The 18,948-nt window shown below is 44.0% G+C and overlaps 1 long non-coding RNA gene across 2 annotated transcripts; it reads left to right on the top strand.

The window, feature by feature from the left end:
* The first annotated feature begins 5,546 nt into the window (after window positions 1-5,546).
* On the top strand, window positions 5,547-18,578 carry LOC132208675 (uncharacterized). Of its 2 annotated transcripts, none has more exons than XR_009444805.1 (4): window positions 5,547-5,652; window positions 7,369-7,523; window positions 11,159-11,259; window positions 17,148-18,577. It is a non-coding gene; the product is annotated as an uncharacterized LOC132208675 (long non-coding RNA). The 2 variants fall into 2 exon arrangements; XR_009444806.1 differs by having other exon boundaries at window positions 5,550-5,667; window positions 17,148-18,578.
* Window positions 18,579-18,948: the final 370 nt, after the last annotated feature.

The raw sequence follows: 18,948 nt of genomic DNA, 5'->3' as shown, positions 1-18,948 counted from the left end.
CCGATGTGCCACAGTGAAAACCCACAATGCCCCCCTCAGAAGACAGACACAAGATGCAAACTATAGAGTACTCTTCATCATTAAGTAATTCCCCAGAGCAGAGAGACTGCACGATGTTCTCCACAGCCTTCAACATGTCATTGATGATGACCAGCATCTCACCAAGATGATCCGTACACCTCCATTTCTCACCTTCAAACAACCTCCAAACCTTAATCAGGCTGTCGTTCGCAGCCAGCAAACCAACCTTCAGGGCAACATCGACCACAACACGACATAACCCTGTCACTGGTGCCTCTGAAAGATGTCGGATCATTGACACATATACTACCATCACATATGGGGCCACCACCCATCAGGTGAGATACTTATGTGGCTCGGCCAACATTATCGATCTCACACAGTGCAGGCAAGAATGCTCCATGCATGGTATTTTAGTGAGACCATGACAACAAATGAATTGACTCTGTGCAACAATTGCCAGACAAGAATGTTCCCGCCCAGTTGGGGAACACTTCAGCATAAAGTACATTAAGCTTCTGATCTTCGGGTAAGCATGCAAGATGGCCTTTGAGATACATGACAACGCAGAATCACGAGCAGAAACTGATAGCCAGATTCCATGGCCATGAAGACAGCCTCAATCATGATCTTAAATTCATATCTACAAGTGATCCCGCTGTACTGTTCTGTGTCTGTAAAATCTTCCTAATTGTCCTATTTCGACACCATCACCTTGATAAATTGTTATGACCTCTCTCTCGATTAGTTTGTACAATGTTGGATTATTTATTACTTTGGTTAGACTATCAGCAGGCGATTCTTATACCTATCACATAATTCAAGCCATAACAAGGTGTGGAGCCGGATGAACACAGCAGGCCAAGCAGCATCTTAGGAGCGGGAAAGCCGATGATTTGGGCCTAGACCCTTTATCAGAAATTGGTTTGTGCCAAGCACGACCTTATTTTTAGTTTGTTTTTGTAATTATCTCTCTGCCTCATTTAATCGGATGAAAGGTCATCCCTTCATCTGTTATTCAGCTGTTGACACTTTACTCACACCGTTTAACACTTTAGATCACCTGCAGAGACAATTTATAGGAGACTGCACTCAAACCACTTGTACGATCTTTTGATCTTTCTGTCCTTGATCTCTCTGCCCATAAAACCTGGCAATGGAGATTGGAGAGCGAAGTCAAACCCTGCTGGTTGCCCCAATCTCACTCTGTGTGGAGCTGGGGAAGAGAGAATCATTGATGGATGTGTTTTGAATCCAATCTTGTTGTAGCTTTTTCATGGGTTACATGCAGGTAGGTGGTCACTCAAATTGCTTGATCCAAAATAACTAAAGTTGTGTGCCTGGATGGTCTCAAACACCCGACTTCAGTTTACCACCTAATGCTGACTGGTTGAGCCATAAAAACTGGCATCAACAAGCTATGCAAAATCCGGTAAAGCAGGGTGGTAGCGGAGCGCTGAAGGGCTGTTGTGAAGCCAGAGCTCTTGTTATTTTCGGAGTCTGTTGCCCGTTTTCCCACTTTCAGCACCGAGAGTATCAGAGGCCCAAGCAGCCACAGTTACCCAGAAGAAATGTAAACATTGCAAACTTGAATTTGCCCAGCTCCTTCGATGTGACTGTCTGAGGTAGATCACTCAAGATTTTGGTTACCGGTAAGATTCATACCCATGACTCGATAGAGACTAGAGCTTAAATGCAGTGACTTTGACCGCTCAGTCAAACTATCTACAAACATTTACTGCAGCCAGGCTAATAGAAGCTCTTGCACACAGCTTCTTCATCAGATCTTCCTTCTCGATTTTGTCCAAGATCTTGTTGACGAATGGTCAAAAATACTCCACCACGTCACTGTTGATAATTTGAAATTCTCCTGTTGCACCTGCAGCTGGAATGATAGCAGAAATACTGGAGCTAGAGAAAAATCAATAAATTGAGGAAATCCCTAAGGAACAGGCGGTGTCACTGTGCTACTGTTGCTGCATGATGACATCACACACGGGAACACAGCATCTGGGTTTGTGCAAACCAGAGATCACCCACACGTTGGGAAGGACGGAGAGTCGCTGAGAGGGAGCAGACCTGTTCCTTTGCCAGGAAGGTTAAAACTGGAAAGGTTTATGATGTCAGGGATTAACTGAAGCTGAAGGGAGATTTGACGGAACTGTAATGTTTACTGTTGGTTGAGGCAATGTCAGCAAAATAAGGGGTTTACTTTAACTGAAAAGAAATGGATCATGGGATACAAATGTCAGATTTAGATCAACATGGAGGTTATAATGGTTAAATTACATGCAGTGAATGGTAATGACAGGGACCTGAATACTTATACTCAAAAGGCCAATAATGTCCAGTTTCTGATTAATCGATTGATCATGCCAAATTTTGATTTGATGTTTGTTTAAAGTTTTCTGTCTGTGATTTTTATATATATATTCTGCAAAAGAAGTTTAGTAAGGACAGTGTCAGTCTCAGTTGGAAATCAGACGCACAAATTATTCCCTCTGTTTGTTTTAATATTTTATGTGTAAGTCCTCATATGAGCCTCAGTGAAAGAAACTTCAAAAATCAATCACTATCAGTGCAGAGATAAAAGTATAATAACTGGTTCTAAACATTAACACTATTTCTCTCTCCCGAGAGGTTTTCAGTCCTATTGGGTGCTCCAACACCTCTCTTTTTTTTTCAGGAATTCACAACATCCGTCCTCCTGGCCAAGGTTGACCAGATATACTCGAACACAGATTATCATACATTGTGCAGGAGGGGAGGATCCTCAGAGGAGACAGATTCATTCATAAAATCTCCCTCCAACTCCAGTTGGTCCATCGCATCACAACTCCCTCAGTCCTGAAACTTTCTGGTTTATGAATGAATCTATCTCCTCTGAGGATCTGACTGCAGCAACAGTAGCACAGTGACATCATCTGTTCCTTAGGGATTTCCTTAACTGAGAGATTTTTCTCTAACTCCTGTATTTCTGATATCTTTCCAGCTGCAGGTGCAACAGGAGAATCTCAAACTGTCAACAGTGACGTGGTGGAGTATTTTTGACCATTCGTCAACAATGTTGAGTTTTAGTGTTGTGCCTGTTACCTGTGAGAGACTCTGTAGCTCTCAGGCTGGTGTGTCTCCTTTAGTATGGATCCGAATCCATTTCAGCATATTGCTCTGTTTCACTTCTGCCTTCCCTCTGTCTCTAATATTGTGTGAGTACCTGTCTGTTTAATGCTTTTGTTACTCTATCAGATGACGTCCAGATGAGCTTTCCACCACATTTCTTTGATTGAACGCTATGGATTAAGACGCTTTGTCTTCCCACAGTATGTTTTGTAGTCAGGAATTATTCTTAAAGCAGTCCTTTTCTTTTCTGTTCTGAGCTTATATTAACCAACAAGTTCTGCACCATGTCATTCATTCAACATTTCCTGAGACATGAACTTTGGATCACTCTCCACAGGTATCAGTAACTATTGCCAATTCTCAGTTACCTCTGGAGAATATGATGTTTGACCTTTCTGAACGATTGCAGTCCGTGTGGTGAAGTCACACTTGCAATGATATTAGGTAAGGAGTTACCAAATGATCGTGAAGGATTAGTGATGTTTTCCAAATGAACAATTTAAATGTTTTCACATTTTTGATTCAATCCAATGATCCGACATTTTACACAAGGTTGTCACAAAACAATATTTGATACCAGGCACGTATTAGGACAAGTGGCACAAAACTGGCTAAAGAAGTAGGTTTCAAGGAATATCCTGAACAAACAAAGGGACTTTGAAAACCAGGGATGTTTAGGGAGTAAATTCAAGAGCTTATGGCCTTGGCAACCAAAAACATGAAAAAGGTGGGAGAGTTAAATCCAGAAATCCACAGGAGGTTGGAAGTCAGGGAGAACAAATATCTTGACGGAAAAAAACAAAAGAACTGGAGATGCTTGAAAGTAGTAACACGAACAGAAATTCATGAAAAGCTCAGCATATCTGGCAGTGCAGATGGAGAGAAAGCAGCATTATTGTTTTGTGTCCAGTGACCCTTCTTCAGACGTATCTCAGAGGGCTTTGCAGCTGGAGGCACTATCAAAAGAAGGAGGTTTGATGACAAAATTTCAAAATTAGGACATGAATTTTAATACCTTGGTGCTTCGCCACCCAGAAAATGTGTATGTTAATGAGCACAGGATGGCAAAACCCGAAGACGTTGAAATGGGTGAGAGTAAACACACGGGCAGCAGCTTTTTGGGTCATTTCAAGATTTCAAGAAAGTAGAATTAAGAAGCCAGCCGTGTGTGTGTTTGGGGAGTTAAGTCGAGAGGTAACAAAGGAATGCATGAGAGTTTCAGCAACAGATGAACTGAGATGTTGTTGAGGTTGAAATTATACGTGGCCTTTGTGGTAATGGGCGTGGGGGTGAGAAATGTGGTTGGAAGCTCATCTTGAGGTGAAATATTGCACCATGACTGTGAGCAGTGTGTAACCAGCCAGTTACCGGGGCAGGGATGGAGTCAATTGTGATGGAGTGGAGTTTTGCTGCCAGCCTGGATTAACATTTAACATTGTCTATTTAAATGTGATCTACACCCCTTTTCAAACAGGAATGGACTTGGCAGCAGAACTGATTTATGAGCCAACTGTCAGCCTTATTGAGACAAAGTGTGGAAAAGTTTATCTGTTATGAAGTAAACTACAGTGACAAACTCAGACAGCTATTTCCAGTTGAATGTGGGTTATACTGCTAGTGTCAATAACTAGCAGTGAAACAACTTATTGAAGTTTTTGCAGCCTTGGCCTTCAAACTGTTTCCTCCGTCTTGGGCTTTTATCTTCTGATTCTCCTTGCTTTCTATCGCACAGACCTTTCTTGAGAATCTCTTTTATGCTTGTTCTTTTTTGATAAACCTTCCTCTCTGCCCAATCACAGTTCATATGAACAACATTCACCTCACTTCACCACGTGATGTTCTTCATGTTCATAATTATTCCCTTTACATCTTACCTGAGGACTGTTATACCTGTATTTATTACCCTTATTTCACCGCCATTTCTCTTTTCGCTGCCAGAGCGGTATCAAGAGTATCTTTAGCTTTGAGCTGCAGGAAGCCTTTTCAATCGTGACTGATTCAAAAATAACAAAAGAACTGGGATGTTGTAAATCAGGAACAAGAACAAAGTTGATGGAAAAGCTCAGCAGGTCTGGCAGCATCTGTGAAGGTAAAAAGAGAGAGTTAACGTTTCGGGTGCAGTGCCCCTTCCTCAGAGCGACTTATTAAAGCCCCAGGATCGCTAATGTAACAATCTTTCTCATCCAGTTCTCAGTCTCATTGATCAATGACAACAGAAAGCACTGCGCATGCTCAGGTCACAATGGCATCTGTTTGATTGATGTCAGTGTGGGACCAATAGGAATACAGTGTTGACGTGCATGACCCTTCCAACCAATCGGAATGAAGAGGGGGCTGGATCAGTGCAAACCACGTGATCATCTACGAGAGCAGTGCAGGTTTGCTGAGATAAGTCGCAACTGCCGATTCCGAGATACTTAGGTGTAGAGCTGGGTGAATATAACCGGCCAAGAAGTATCAGAGGAGCAGGAAAGCTGACGTTTTGTGCCTGGCCCCTTCGCTGAGACGGAGGTTTGTGCAATTGAGGTTAGAGCAGGACCCGGTGAAGAAGACAAAACGGCAGAAAGTGGCAGGGAAGTGATATTCGTATGGGCTTGGGAGTGCACATCGGAAAACCCACATTTGAAACTCCCAGGCTCACGTTTGCAGAAAATAAATTAAAGCCTCAGATAGTGATAGGCCCGTGTGACCGCCGCCATCTTTATTGGGGGCAATGATCCGTGGGGCGCATGCGCAGCAGCGTTGAAACTTTGAGGGCGGAGGTGAAGCTGGGCGCATGCGCAGCTGTCCCTGGGAGAAAGTGAGAGAACAAGATGTGGAGCTGGAGGAACACAACGGGACAGGCAGCATCAGAGGAGCAGGAAAGCTGACCTTTTCGGGCCTACACCCTTCAGAAATGGGGAGGGGAAAGGGGTTCTGAAATAAACAGGGAGAGAGGGGAAGGCAGGTGGAGAGGAGACAGACAAGGTAAAGAGGTGGGGATGGAGCAGGTAAAGGTGAGTGTAGCTGGGGAGGTAGGGAGGGATGAGTTCAGTCCAGGGAGGACAAACAGGTCAAGGGGGTGGGATGAGGTTAGCAGGTAGGAAATTGGAGTGTGGCTTGATATGAGAGGAGGGGATAGGCGAGAGTGAAAACAGGTTAGGGAGGTGGGGAATGAGCTGGGCTGGTGTTGGACTGTGGTTGGGGGAGGGGAGGTTTTGAAGGTTGTGAAATCCACATTGATAGCATTGGGCTTCAGGGTTCCAAAGCGGAATATGAATTGCTGATCCTGCAACCTTTGGGTGGCATCGTTATCGTGTTGCAGGAAGGCCATGATGGACATGTTGCTGGTGGAATGGTACTGCAAGGTGCAGTTGTTTATTGCGTACTGAGTGTAAATATTCTCCAAAGCAGTCCCCAAGCCTCCGCTTGGTTTCCCAGATGTGGGGGAGGCCACAACAGCTGCAGCAGAGGCAGTATACCACATTCGCACCTGCATTCCCCATGCACACGCCCTAAAAGCCCAATGCTTTTTCGTGTCCTGCAGGTCTGACCGGTTCCCCTCCACTGACCCCCTTGTATGATGAAGTGAACTCGTCCTCACCCTCAACAACTTCTCTTTCACCTTCTCCCAAATCCTACAGACAAAGTGGGTGGCCATGGGTACCTGCATGGGCCCAAGCTATGCCTGCCTCTTTGTCGGTTACGTGGAACAATCTCTCTTCCATACCTACACTAGCCCCGAATCCCACCTCTTCCTCCAGTTCATGGATGACTGAATCGGTACTGCCAGCATTTTGAGTCTGGACGATTCTTCAGAAATGAAATGAAATCACGCTGAGTGAATTCAAACCAAGAGAAATGTTTGTTTCTTCTGGATTTCATTCCCAGAGTGTGGGATCATAGCAGCTAGCACTGCTAACTTAGTTCTGTGCTTCCTGATCAAATCTCTGTCGGTGTCTAATCTCTTCAGTCTCTAATGATGGATATATTTGATCTTTGTTTCGTATTTTACAGTTCTTTTCTTATACCTATTGTAACTGAATATTCCACTGCTGTCCACCCCCTAACTGTGTGCTGCTCTCTTCCCAGATTAATTTTTGAATGGCGTCTTTCAAAGTCACGTAATATTTTCCCAGAAAGACAGTGCATTTTTCTTCCATTTCAGACCACCACATTCTACAGCTTTTTTATTCTCTCGTTCATTTTTGCACTTCTGCAACATTTACTCTGTTTCTCCTTCCACAGATACCAGCGATCGTTGCCAAAGCCCTGTTACCTGTGGAGAAGGTCATGTTTAACTTTCGTGTGCTGCTTCAGATCGTATGATGAAGGTGCTCCCACAATGCGGTCATTTGAGAAGTTACAGATCATTCATCTGGCGATACTGAAGAGCTGATGGTGTATGTCCAAATCAACAAACTATATGTATTTTTATCTTGTTTATAATTTCACAAAGATATTATCAAGAAACTTTTGATGTAAGGCCTATTAGGTTAGGTGACCAAAAACATTACCAAATTCGCAGGTTTTCATGACTACCTAAAAGAAGGAGAACAAACCTGAGAGGTTTATCATAGGAATTCCAGACCATGTTGCCTGGAAACTGTAGAAACAGCCTCCAGTAGTGAAACAATGATTAAACACATTGACAATTCCATTTACTTTCTGACTCCAACAGAGTCTCATAGGTTGTGTGGTGCAGGGAAACGGGGATCATCACGGCCAGGAATTAAATCACGGGTGAGAATTTTAAATTGTTACTCATAAATAGGAGCCTTTGTGCGTCAGGGAGTACAGCAGTGATGAGTGAACAGGTTTTGGTACAAATGAACATGTGTGCAGCAGAATTTTATGTATTCTTGAGATTACAGGGGCGTTGAATGTGGGAGGTCAACTGGGAGTGTGTTTGGATAGTTAAGTCTAGAGGTAACGCAGAACTAGATGAGAGGTTCAGCAGATGAGCTGAAACTAAGGTGTCATTGTCACTGAAGTGGAACGAAATGGTTTTTGTGCAGGACTCTGCTGTTGCCTTCACCTCACTTCAGGAATTCACATGTTTGTGAATTTGTGGATGAAGTCTGTGATAAGATCAGGAACTGAGTGCCTGGCGTGACCCAAACTGGCTGTCACTGAGCAGGTTCCTGCTGAGTAAGTGCTTAATACCGCTGTTGTCAACACCTTCCATCACGTCTCCGATGATAGAGAGTAGACTGCTTGAGGGGAAATTGGTCGGGTTGGATTTGCTCTGTATTTTTGTGCTGAACAGACCTGGGCAGTTTTCCAAATTGTCAGTCGATGCCAGTGCTGTAGCAGCACTGAAACAGTTTGGCTTGGCAGGTAGCAAGCTGTACAGCACAAGTCATCGGTACTGTTGCCAGGGCCCATAATCTTTGCTGCACTATTCCTCCACTTATTAATATCATTTGAAATGAATCAGATTGGATGAAAACTCACATCTGTGATCTTGAGGACCTCTGGAGAAGGCTGAGATATATCATACAATTGGCACTTCTGGCTGAATATTCCTGCAAATGCAGCAGTCTTGTCTTGTGTGTGGATAGGTTGGGCTCCTCTGTCAGTAAGGATGGGGATTTTCTGGCATGCTTCCTCCAGTTTAATTGCCCATCACCATTCGCTACAGGGTGTGGCAGAACTACAGAGCTTAGACCTGATCTACTGGCTCTGGGATGGCTCAGCTCTAACTCTTGCTGTTTGTGCTATTTGGCATGCACATAGTCCTGTTGGGAAGTTTAACCAGGTTGGCACCTTATTTTTAGCTATGCCTGATGCTGCTCTTGGCATGCCCTCCTATACTATCCATTCAATAGGTGTGGTTCCCCTGGATCAATGGTAATAGTTGAGTGCGAAATATGTTGGCCCCTGAGGTTACAGATTGTGCTGGAAAGTTCTGCTGCTGTTGATGCCCCACAAAGCTTCATAGATGTTTGGTTTTGAGCCCCTGTATCTGTTCCATGTCTGTCCTATTTAGCCGATGTTCGTGCCACTCAACACAATGGAGGGTATTATCAAGGTTAAGATGAGGCTTAGTCTCCACAGGACTGTGCGGTGGTCGCTGTTATCAATCCTGTCACAGACAGATGCATCTGCAGCTGGGAAATTCGTGACAATGAGATCTGCTATGTTTTTCCCTTCTGTTGGTTGTGGCAGCACCTGCTTCAGTCCCTGCTAAGTAGTGTTTTTTTCCCTTTAGGACCCAGCCAGCCTGACTGGTAATCCTGCTGTGAACTACTCCTCATAGCGGGCATTGAGTACACTTATTGCCATTTACACTCTGTGCTTACACCAATTGCTGTTCAACATGGAGTTTTTTATGAAAATTCTCTCTTGGGATGTGGAAGTCGCTGGCTGACCAGCATTTATTGCCCATCCTAATTTCCCTTAAGGCAGTTAAGAGTCAACCACATTGCTGTGGGTTTGCAGTTACCTGTCATGCAGATCAGGTAAGGATGGCAGATTTCCTTCCCGAAAGCACATAAGCGAACCCAAATAATCAGCAATGGTTTCATGGTCATCGTTCAGCTATTAATTTCACATCATTATTTAATTCAAATTCCACCATTTGCCATGGCAGGATTCGAACCCAGGTACCCGGAATGGTGTCTGGGTCTCTGGATTAATAATCTGGCGATAATACTGTTGCCAGTTTATCAACTGAGGGAGGATGGTCCATGGCATTCAACAGGAGCCATGAGTCTTCCAGGCGTCAGAGCCAATGTCGTATTCCCAGGTCAATTACTGCGGTCAGAATAGCACTGTTCTGCCATGTCTGTTCTGCCATGTCTGTCCTGCTCCTGGGACAGGCCGTCACTACGGACCTTGATGGTGGTGCGTGTCACTTGTCTATAAGGTAGATTCTAAGCATATGATGCTGTTCCTTGCCTAGTCTTTGAGCCATCACTCCAAATTTTGCCACTCGCCCCCGATATTAGTGAGGAGGAGTTTATGGAATCGATAGGGCTGATTCTGCAGGTGTCTTTCCTTGTGCCTTGGCAGATGCCAAGTGGGCCACCCAGCTTCATTCCTTTGTTGAGACTTTGCACTGATTTGTAACTGAGTGGCTTGCTGAGTTTCGCAAATTTCTTTCCCTGAAGGACGTCAGGTTTTTACCTTGTTCTGCCATTAGCAATGGTACCATGGCAACAGTTGATTCTTAATTCCAGTTTTTTTTTATTGAATTCAAAGTCCACCATCTGCTGAGATGGGATTCAAAACCGGACTTCTGTTGTACATTTTAATATTCTGTATAAAAGTTAATTCATCAGGTTTGTTCATTCAGTTTTGAATATCTCTAACACAGGCATTGTTCTTTTTTTGCAAACCATTGTCCATCATCCTCTCTCCTCCATCCTCCCCTCCAACAACAAGTGAGGGAGACACATAGAAACTCCATGTCACTCAGATTGAGACAATCCAAATCGGATGCCTCTGCTGCTTCCTTCTCTTTCATTAGCCCACCAAACCAAATTGCTTTGCATGTTGCTCGTCGTTTCAGTCCCAAACTTGCATCTTTCTCCAGTCTTGTGTGAAGCCTTATCAGAGCTCGTCTTAATCCTTTTCCCTATTCCTGCTAAACCACAAACATTCTAAGTCTCTCTTATTTCTCCTCCTCCTCCTCCTCCTCCTCCTTGCCTCTTCCCTCATGCCAGTTCAGATATTGTCCTTGTTCTGTCTGCTCCTCTTTTCTGGTGATGTCCATCTCATCCATTCTGTTAAAAACCAATATTTGACTTCACTGTCATTGGAAAATCCCACTCCATCTCTTTCTCTTTCCTGTCACTAAATCTTGGCCATTATTTGCCATGTGTCAAAGAGCTGCAGTTCTGGTCAGTGACATGAAGTCCCAAGGTGGAAATTCCTAGAAACCCAAATAGATTTCCCTCTGAAACGATGACTGACCTCCACAAGGGATAATGTGCAATAGGGACAATGCACAGTCATCTTCAGCCAGGATGAGGGGATGTTGTGAATTTCTACCCGGACTGACAGTGATGGATGTTATGAATTTGTGTCACAGGATATTACAAGTGGACTTTCAGGTGGGGAAACTCAATAATTGTAACCCCAAACTCTGACAGAGTTACTCACTTCATCAACATCTGGATATTTGCATTGTGTGTGAGTATTGTGTTCCTGCTAATTTCTCATTTGCCGTCTATTTTTTTTCTCTTAAATCACCCCATTCTCTCAATAGATCGTCCCTAAAATTTTCAATATATGTCCTGTAATGTTTTTTATGATCAGTCATGTGTACATTTTATCATGATAAAGTGTTTCTTTTGTAAACAACTCTATCAACGGTCCCCTCAAAATACCTTGTTACAAGGAGAACAATCTCAGTTTCTCCAAGCACCTGATTCCTCAATGACTGTTTGCTGTCTGTAAGGCACTCATCTGGATTGTGTTGGAACATTTTCCACTTCCCTGCATGAGTACAACCCCAACACTATTTGAAAAAGTGAACATCCTCCAGATGAAGCACTGTGTCAAAGTGGTGTCCCATTCACCACATTCAACATTCCCCTCTACACCACCGAGGCAAAGTGGCATCACTGTGTCAGAGGTAAAGTCACCACTGTCCTACCTGACCATAGGGCTGGTTTAACCTGGAGATTACCACACCCCAGGCGAGGGGAGAGGTTGAGAAGGAGAGTCCATCTATCATAGATGGATATTCTCTATGTACCAGCAACCTCCAGGTCACATGAAAGAAAAATTTTAAAAATAAACAGTCCTAACCATGCAACTAAAAACCCTCTTCCTACAAACCATTCTGTTAAATCTCCTCTGCCCACTATCCGGGTCCCTCCCGTCCTTCACAGTGTGTGGGGGATCTTTGGTTTGCACAGACTCAGCTCGTCTCTGTTCCTGTCTGTGATGTCATCATGCTGTGACAATGGCACTGAACCTCACTGTCTGTGAGGGTGGTAGGCACCGAGATCCTCATAGCGTTTAAGGCATATTTAGATGCACTCTTGTGATGCCAACACAGACAAGTCTATGGGCCAAGTTCTGGAAAATTAGATTAGAATAGTTAGGTGGTGGTTTTTAACTGGCACAGGCTGGATGGGCCACAGAGCCCTTTTCTGTACTGTCGACCTCCGAGACACTTCACAGAGAAGATACCAAGCAATAGTTCAAGCAATTTTTTTCCCTCTCAGGAAAGGAGATGTTAGAATAGATGACTCATAATTGGTTAATGTTTTTGGGAGACGAGTGAGGTATAGAGATGAAGCGGTTTACCAGGAGATTCTGGAGCTTGAATCCCAGGAAATTGCAAGTGCCACCATCAAGTGGAGGAATAAAAATGGGGCATCATCTTTAGGACTGTATTAGAGGAAGGGACATGTTGAGATTTGTGAGGCTGGAGGATATTAGAGACTGGAAGGGTTCTGAGACTGGATAAGATTTCAAAAATAGGGAAAGTGTGGGATTGGAGGGAGTTAGAGAAATGGTGAGGATTGAGAGGCTGGAGGAGACCTCAAACAAAAGGAGGTTTGTGAGGGTAAATGCAATTACAGAGCTAAGGAAGTTTATACGGGCTGAAGGAATTTACAGAGATAGGAGAGTGTTGAGGCTGGAGGAGATTAGAGATAAGGAGGCTTGAGAGACTGGAGGAATCTACAGAGACCGTGAGAGATCTGAGGCTAGAGGGGGATTCCAACAATAGGCAGGTCGTGAGGCTGGAGAGAGATTCCAGTGATAGGAAAGGTCGTAAGTCTTAAGGGTGGACCCTGCATTAGTGCAGGCTCAAGGGTCATTCTCATGATTGGGAGAGTAGTGAGGATTGAGATATGATTCCTGCGATAGAGAGTGTGGTGAGGCTCCAGGGTGGATTATCATCTGAGCGGCACAGTGGTGCACTTACAGCACACGGAGTGCAGTAGTGAGAGAAAGTGGTTCACTGCCACTTTCTCCAAATCAAATAAAAATGGACAATCAATATTAGTCTGGGCAGCAAAGACCACGTCCCATAAGTAAATAACAATTATGATGGGTGATAATGGGAACTGCAGATGATGGAGGATCCGAGATAACAAAGTGCGGACCTGAATGAACACAGCAGGCCAAGCAGCAAATGCTGTGTTCATTCAGCTCCACACTTCGTTATCTATAATTATGATGGGTTTCTGGTTTGGAGAGAGCTAACAGAAGCTCGGATGATTCTCCTTGGAGCTGATTAGCAATGATTTAGTTTAGTAGGTTTATTTCCCGGATAATAGTTTGCAGAGAGAGAAAAATTATTAACGTTGTGACAATGTTTGGTAACTACAGAATACAACATTCAGATAATTGGCAAATAATGCAGGGTGAAAACTTGAAGGTTACTTGACTCAGCAAGTTCCCAGAATCTGCAACAGTCTGTGTGGCAGCTAGATGCAGATTCAATAGTTATTCTCAAAGATTTGGGATTTAACTTTTCAAGGAACGATCAAGAGGGCCATGGTCAAATGGCAGGGGAATTGGGTCAGATTTGCAGCACCTCTAGAATGAGAGTGAAGCTTTTGTCAGGGTTCCAGAATTCCAGTAAAGTTAGATCACATGTGATTCAGGAAGAGCTTGCTAATTGGAAACAAAATTGGTTTAGTTTTTGGAGAGAACGCGGTGCTGGAGGATTTTTCAGAGTGGAGTTCTGTGGCCAGCGTGCTCCACAGCAATCGGTACAGGGTCCACTTATGTTTCTCATTTACACTAACAATTTGGATGAGAATTTAAGGGACAAGATTAGTAAGTTTGCAGATGATACTGAATTGGTGGTATAGTGGTTAGTGAAGGTTATCTGAGATGACAGTGACATGTTAATCATTTGGGTCAATGGGTTGAGGAGAAGATGAAGCTCAATTTGAATAAATGTGAAATATTGTATTTTGGTAAAATGAACAAGGGTAGGAATTACACAATTGATGGTTGCACCCAGGGTAGAGTTGTGGAACAGAGAAATGCTGAGATTCACTGCATAATTCTTCGAACTTTATGGAGACAGGCCAACAGGGTGGTTAGTAAATTGTTTTGCATACTTTCCTTCATTGCTCAGACCTTTGAGTATAGGAGTTGGGATGTTATGTTGAGGTTGTACAGGACATTGGTGAGGCTTCATCTGAGGTATTGTGTGCAGCTCTGGTTGCCCTGTTACAGGAAGGACATTATTATTATTAAACTGGAGACAGGTCAGAAAAGACTTGCTGGGATGTTGCCAGGAATGGAGGGCTCGATTATCAAAATAGACTGCCAAAGCTTGAACTTTTCTCACTGGAGCAGAGGAGGTTACAGGGTGACCTTACAGATGTTCATAAAAAACATGAGGGGCACAGATTATGCGAATATTAACGGGTTTTTTTCCCCTAGGTTGGGTGATTAAGACAAGGGGACATCTAAGGTGAGAGGAGAAAGACATATTTAAAAACGACATGAGGGACAATTTTTCTTTTACAGTGTGGTTCATGTGTGAAACGAACTTTCAGAGGAGGTGGTGGATGCGGGTGCAGTCGCATTGTTTAAGAGGCATTTGAATTCGGACATATATAAGAAAGGTTTAGAGGAATATGTGCCAGATGCAGACAGATGGGATCAGTTTAAATATAAAAGTTGTATATTTAATATACATTTCTAAATTGGAGTAAGGCCAACTTTGACATTATTGGGCAAGAACTTCCAAGCAATGATCGGGAGAGGTAATGTGCAGGTAAAGGAATGCTTGGAAAGTGGAAGGCCTTCAAAAATAAAATAGGGAGAGTCCAGAGACAGTATGTTCCTTCTCATGTGAAGGGCAAGGCTGGTAAATGTAGGGGCTATTGGACGACTGAAGAAATTGAGGCTGTGGTCAAGAAAAAGAAGGCAGCGCATGTCAGGTCATGACAGCAGGAACTGGGTCAATCCCTCGAAGGATAAGGGCAGTTGGAGTATACTCAAGGGAAATGAGGATGGCAACAAGGAGCCATCTTTGGCAAATAGGGTTAAGGGTAATCCCAAGAGATTCTGACACTTCATTTGGGACAAAAAAACGAGGGAGAAAACAGGGCCCTTTTAAAGATCAACAAGGCTGTCTATGTGTGGAACTGCAGGCTGAGATAGTGAATGAGTATTTCACATTAGTATTTACTGCAGAGAAGGATATGGAAGCTAGAGAACTTGGAGACATAAATAATGAGTTGTGAGAAGTGTCCATCTTACAGAGATCGAGGTGCTGGACGTCTTAAAATGCATAAAGGTGAATAGGTCCCTGGCACCTGAAAAGGTGTTATCCACAAACTGTGAGAAGCTGGGGAAGAGAGACCCGGGTTTGATTCCAGCCTCGGGCGACTGTCTCTGTGGAGTTTGCACATTCTCCCTGTGTCTGCGTGGGTTTCCTCCGGGTTCTCCGGTTTCCTCCCACAGTCCAAAGGTGTGCAGGTTAGGTGGATTGGTCATGCTAAATTGCCTGTAGTGTTTAGGGGTGTGTGGGTTATAGGTGGATGGGTCTGGGTGGGATGCTTCAAGGGACAGTGTGGACTTCTTCAGCCGAAGGGCCTGTTTCCACACTGTAGGGAATCTAATCTAATCTAATTGCCAGGCCCCTTGCTGAGATATCTGCATCACTGAGACACTGGTGAAGTGTCAGAAGGTGGGGTGGCTAATCTGGTGCCATTCTTTAAGGAAAAGCCAGAGGACCATCGACCATTGAGCCTGATGTCAGTGGTGGCTAAATTGCTGGGGGGGATTCTGAGGGACAGGGTTTGCATGTGTTTAGGGACACAAAGACTGATTATGGATAGTCAACGTGGCTTTGTGAGTGGGGAATCTTGAGTAACTAACTTGATTGAGTTTTTTGAGGAAGTGACAAAGAATGTTGAAGAAGACAAAGCAATGGACATTTTCTATATGGGCTTCAGCAAGGCATTCACCAAAACGCCACATGACGGACAGGTTAGCAAGATGAGATCAAGTGGAATCCAGGGAGAGTGAGCTATTTGAACCAAAATTGGCTTGAAGGTAGGAAACAGGATCGTGGTGGGTGTGTTGTATTTTGTTCAGTCTGGAGGACTATTAACAGCAGTGTGCTGCAAGGATTGGTGCTGGTTTCACTGCTTTTTATCATTGATACAAATCATGTGGAATGCATATTGTAGGAATGGTTAGTAAGTGTGCAGATGACACAAATTGTTGGTGTAGTAAACAGCAAAGAAGGTTATCTCCAAGGACAATCGGATCTTAATCAGATGGGTCGAAGGGCCCAGGAGTGACAGAAATCAGTTTAGTTTGGATAAATGTGTGCTTTTGCATTGTGGTTATGAAAATCAGGGCAGGGTTTAAACACTTATTAATGAGGCCATGGGGACTGTTACGCAACAGCGACTCCTTGAGGTGCAGGTGCAGAGTTCCTTGCAGGTACAGAAGGTAGTGAAGATGATATTTGCTCTGCTTGCATTTATTGGTCAGTACATTGAGTGTAGGAGTTGGGAGGTCATGTTATAGGCTGAACAAGGCATTGATTATGCTGCGTTTGGAATACTGAGTTCAGTTCTGGTCTGCCTGCTCTCGGAATGATGCTGTTAAACTTAGCAGGGTGCAGGAAAGATTTAGAAGGATGTTGGGAGTTTTGAGCTGCAGGGAGAGGCCGAATGTGCTGGGGCTATTTTCCCTGGAGCATTGAAGGCTGAGAGGTTACCTTCGAGGTTAATAAAATTATGGTGGGCATGGAGTGAGTAGCCAAGGTTGTTTACCTGGGGTAGGGGAGACTGGAACTCAACACATTGGTTTAAGCTGAGAAGGAAATTTTTTTAAGGGAAAGTGGGTGGTGCCTGTGTAGAATGACCTGCCAGAGGAACTGGTGGAAGCTGGTACAATTATGACATTTAAAAGGCATTTGGATGGGTATGTCAATAGGAAGGATTTGGAGGAATATGGGTCAAATGCTTGCAAATGGGATTAGATTAATTTGGGACATAGGGTCAGCATGGACAACTGGGATGAAAGGGATTGGTTTGTGCTGTACAACTCTGACTAAGCATTTTTTGTTTTCATTTCAGATTTCCACAATTTTACTTCTGCGCTGTTCTTAACCTTTTGATCCCTCTGAAAGTCTGAGTTACAATGCCTGCCCTTCCTCGCTGGCTCTCCGACCTCTCTTTCAGCAGTTTTGTGCAAATACTGACTGGATCCCTTGCCTGGAGGATATTTATTTGAATTTGTCCTAATGATGATCCAGCATATTTCCCAAGTGTCGCTCCATAAATGTCCAGAGGATTTCTCGATTTCACAATCTGTGGTTGTTCTTCTGGTTCCTCACTCACTGCACTTGCTTTCTGTTTGAAAGCTTAGTCTGCAATTGGAGAATTCAAACAGGTCCACATCCAGCTCTGACAGTCACTTTGTTTATCACAAACCAGTTACCTCAGGATTTTGAACATTGGAGGAAAAAGCAGCATTCACACTGGGGAGAAATGCACATGGTCTGTAAAGAGTCTGTGAAGATTCATCTGAAATGTCCGAGCACCAGCGCAGTGACACTGGGGAGAGACTGTGGAAATGTGCAGATTGCAGGAACGAATTTTTTAATCCATCCCAGCTAGAAACTGACCACCAGAGTCACACTGGAGAGAAACCATTCACCTGCTCTGATTGTGGCATGGGATTCACTCAGTCCTCCAGCCTGCTTAAACACCAGTGAGTTCGCACTGTAGAGAAACCATTTACATGCTTGAAATGTGGGAAAGCATTCACTCAGACATCTCAACCGCTGATGCACGAGCAAATTCACACTGGAGAGAGACCGTTGGCCTGTTCTCCGTGAGGGAAAGGCTTTGCTGACTCGAATTGCCCGCTGATCAACCAGTGACGTCACTCTGGGGAGTGACCATTCATCTGCTCCCAGTGTGGGAAGGGATTTACTTGCTCACCTAACCTACAGCGCGTTCACACTGGGGAGAAACCATTCACCTGCTCTAAATGTGAGAAAGCATTCACTTGGTCATCCTACCTGCTCGTGTTCCAGCAGGTTCACACTGGGGAGAGCCCATTCATGAGCTGTGAGTGGGGGAAAGCATTCACTCAGTTATCCAAACTGTTAACACACCAGTGAGTTCACAAAGAAGCACAGTTGAAGGATTTTGCTGTCACTCTCACTATCAAGTGAACCATGGTTTTGGGCTGTTTGTACTGATGTTACTGATCCCTGCTCAATTCAAGGTACAGTTGTTGTGGATAAAATGTTAATATCAGTTGTGTATCTGTCAGGTAGAGTTTGGAAATAGTCACGTTATCACGACACATTGACACATTCTCACTGACTAAAGACTAGCCGCCCGCACAGTATGTGAAAAGGGATTTCCTGGTTCATCGGGACTGGTTAACGAGCAGCAAATTTCTGAGTAACTGTGAAGTTGGTTTTTGATTCTGCTGTTAGCTATATCTAAACCATGCTTTTTGGGCTTGTTTCTGGAGATCATAGAACCCCTCCAGTCTGGAGGCAGACCATTTAGCCCATTGAGTTCACATTGAACTTACAAAGAGTGTCCTACCCAGACCCTGCCTGCGTGGGTTTCCTCCAGGTGCTCTGGTTTCTTCCCACAGTCCAAAAATGTGCAAAGTAGGTAGAATGACAATGCTAAATTGCCCATAGTGTCTTGTGTGCAAAATGCAGGGTAGGGTGTGAGACTGGGTGAGATGCTGTTTGGAGGGTTGGTAATGGACTGAATGGCCATCTTCCACAGTGTAGGGATTCTATGTTGATCTTCATGGCCCTTTATTTGTTGTGCCTGGTCAATATGTTTTCACACCTTTTGCAATTATGGATTCTATTGCTCTCCACAGACATGTTTCAACTACTAA

The sequence above is a fragment of the Stegostoma tigrinum genome, unplaced genomic scaffold (assembly GCF_030684315.1).
Source record: "Stegostoma tigrinum isolate sSteTig4 unplaced genomic scaffold, sSteTig4.hap1 scaffold_50, whole genome shotgun sequence".
NCBI lineage: Eukaryota > Metazoa > Chordata > Chondrichthyes > Orectolobiformes > Stegostomatidae > Stegostoma > Stegostoma tigrinum.
Note: the sequence above shows the minus strand (reverse complement) of the source record. Positions and strands in the feature narration are given on the sequence as shown.